Source organism: Neovison vison, chromosome 9, assembly GCF_020171115.1.
Source record: "Neovison vison isolate M4711 chromosome 9, ASM_NN_V1, whole genome shotgun sequence".
Lineage (NCBI taxonomy): Eukaryota > Metazoa > Chordata > Mammalia > Carnivora > Mustelidae > Neogale > Neogale vison.
In genome coordinates, this window is record NC_058099.1 from 48956269 (window position 1) to 48959550 (window position 3282).

Here is a 3282-nt window from a genome sequence, read left to right on the forward strand (position 1 = left end):
CGATTAGAGAAGCACTGGGCCCCTCTCCTTGGGTAATTAGGGGTCAGGGCACTGTAGTAATATGGCATGGTAGAAAACTGGCCCCAGCCCTCCCTTCACCTTTCGTGGCTTTGGGGATCATCAGGCCTTCCTCGGGTATAATTTGGAAGCTGGGGACCAAAGCTGGCAATTGTATTGTATGATATGGTAAACTATTGCTTGAACCCCAGCAACCAAGCAGCGTTCAAGTCTGCAGAAGGACCAGCCCTTACTCGGGTCTGATCCAAGTGCTAGGGTCTGAGTCTCATGTTTGGCCAGAACTGACCACCTTAAGCCACTGGGCTGCAGCCAGTTTCCAGCAGGTTCCCAGGGAGGGAGCTCATGGTACCTGCAGAGAGTGTTAGTCTTAGACAGATTACCCCTTTCTCTCCTTTGTTCTTCCAGCCTCCTTGCAGGAAGGGCAGGGTGCCTGATCCAGGCTCTGCTCGTCAGACACGCCAGGCGAGATTTGATTTAGAAGAGAGCAGGGTGAGAATACAGGTGCATAAACCTATTTCCCGCAGCAGCCCGTAACAGAGGCCTCTGTTTCTGGAACAATGGGGGAGGCAACTCTGAAATCCAGGGCCCAACGTCACCTTTGCCTGTTTTGCTCTCTGTGCCTAGACAAGGTGGCCACAGGGCTGCCTCTGATACAGGCTCATGGGTAGCTTGAAGTTGCTTCTGTCCACCTGCCCTCCAGCAGATCCAGCCCTCCCAGAAATTCTCGGAGCTACCTAATGCCCTCCAATCAATTCATCCTCTGCTTCATTGAGCTGAGGGATATTCCATTGTTTACAACCCAGAAGCAGAGTAATCACTGACCATCTATTTTTGTGCCAGGCACTATGCTCAGCACTGTCCCGTCCTTCATCCCACACAAGCTACCGCACAAATACCATCTGAAGTGCTGCAGAGAAAGGGGATAAGGCTTGGGATGAAGGGGACACAGTCAACCCACCAGAGATCATGAGGGTTCCTGTCTATCAGCTCTTGAGTTCGTGCCTTCACCCATAATACACACCCCAAGTTGTAGGTAAGATGAATACCATATACCTGGCTGTGGACATGGGGCTGGCAGACCCTTCCATGAGGTTCTTCTCTGCGATCCCACACCAGCAGCCAGATGCACATAGTACTTTAGATTCTCCCATAAGCTCTGACTTACCGTGTGTCACTGTGCTTCCGAGAAAGTGCTTAGGGATTTTCTCTGACCACCCCCACCATACCCCCCGACCCCCAGCCTTCCTGATGCAACTCCCCACAGTCTTGCAAACTCTAATCCCTCAACTAAAGTCATGATTTCCAAAATACACTGTCCCTCTTCCCCTGCCTGGGCTGTAACTGACACGATTGGTACAACGAAAAGTGGGACAAGAAATAACATGCATGAGAAAGATAAACCTCAAATGCATTTTGCTCAAAGCAAACTAGAATAATGGAAAAACCTTGAGCTTCAGGAATCCTGAAGAGTTTGGGTTTATAATGTTCAGTAAATTAATCACTATACATCTCTGAGCCTCCATTGTCTCATTTCAAAATGGGCATGATTTTTTGAAATATCATGGGCAAATCACAGGCTTGGTGACAATTAAATGAGAAAGTCTTAGAGTGCTGAGAACATAATAGATTCAAATCTTAGATGTGTGTTTGTTGCCCATTTTAACCAAGAATTCTTGTTTTATTTTAAGATTTACTTTTTTTTTTTTTTTTTTTAGAGCAAGAGCACATACCCACAAGTTGGGGGAAGGGCAGAGGGAGAGGGAAAAGGGAATGTCAAGCAGACTCCTCGCCAAGCGTGGAGCCTGACATGGGGCTCGATCTCATGACCCCGAGATCATGACCTGAGCCAAAGCCAAGAGTTGGACACTTAACCGACTAAGCCACCCAGGCACCCCAAGAATTCATGTTTTTCATATTTATAGGACTTGCAAGGTAAAAATGAATACCTTTATAAAACCCATAGCTTTAAATAATATATATCAAAACAAAATTGTGATTTCTCTGGATTTGCTCTCTCATCTTGATTTCTAAAAGTATTCTGTATTATGCTTCTTTTATTTTTTATTGATTTGTTTTTTAAATGCAGAATGCTTCACAAATTTGTGTGTCAAACTTGCGCAGGGACCATGCTAATCTTCTCTGTATCATTCCAATTGTAGTCTATGTGCTGCCAAAGCAAGTACTGTACTACACATCCTTTCATATACTTCAGAGAAAAGTATAAGTTTTCACAGGCTATGGATTTTTAGGTATTCAGAAAGTAAAAAATTCATTTTTCCCATTTATAAGTTGGGGAAAAAATGCTAGACATGGCATGTATTTGATGGATAGCTAACCGTCGATGGCACATTCAAACAATAAAATACAAGCAGAAGGGATGCTAGGAGTTCACTGTACTCACGTGGACAGGCTCACTGGGAGCTTTGAAAATGGTTCCACCAAGGGCGTGGTTCTCCCAGTCCACTACCCCAAGGATGACTTGGCTCTTTGGGCCTCCGTTTCCTCACCAGTTACTACAAATAAGGCTTACAGTGGTTTCTTCCAAGTTCTAGCATTCTAGGACCATGACTGTGAGCTCTGTCGGCAATAAATAACATTTACTCAGTTATTCCTCCTCCTCACCAAATGAGAAAAGCAGGTGATAATTAGATTCTTCCCAACCCTTGAATGTGATAATTTAAAAGAATAATAATAGCATGGTATGTGTAATAAGGCATTTTCCTGAATGTTTTACATCCAGTATATAATTCAATCCTCACAATCCCAATAACACACAATTATTCCTGTTCCCTTTAGCAGATAAGGAAATTGAGCCAGAGAAAAGCTACATAGCCCTCATAATGCCACCCAGTGAGAAGGACAAGAGCTGAGGGAGTCCTGAAGTGCGGTAAAGAATATTGACTCCGGGAGTGAGACTGACCTGGGTTCAAATGCTGACTGTACCTTCTTTGTGGTTTAGGGGAAAATTACTTAGTCTCTTCAATCTTCCATTTTTGTTGTCTGTTAAACGGTGATAATACCAGTCATATTCCCTTCAAGGATTGAATGAAATCATTCTTTAGTGTTCAACAAGTCTGAACTATGCTAGAGATGATAATGATTTATATTACCTCCCGAAGTATTTCCTTTTAACAACACCCAGTATCTTAAGCAAACTGGCATTTCAAAACCCAAGCCCTGTGCATTAATGTTGTTAGACAAATGTTAACCTTTTTCGGCAATTAGAAAGACTAATGGACACAACTCGCTAAGCTGTTTCACATT

The 3282-nt window shown here is 43.7% G+C and overlaps 1 non-coding gene across 1 annotated transcript; it reads right to left on the bottom strand.

Annotated features, from left to right (window-relative positions):
* Window positions 1-2094: 2094 nt before the first annotated feature.
* On the bottom strand, window positions 2095-2201 carry LOC122917867. The gene has a single exon (XR_006386494.1). It is a non-coding gene; the product is annotated as a U6 spliceosomal RNA (small nuclear RNA).
* Window positions 2202-3282: the final 1081 nt, after the last annotated feature.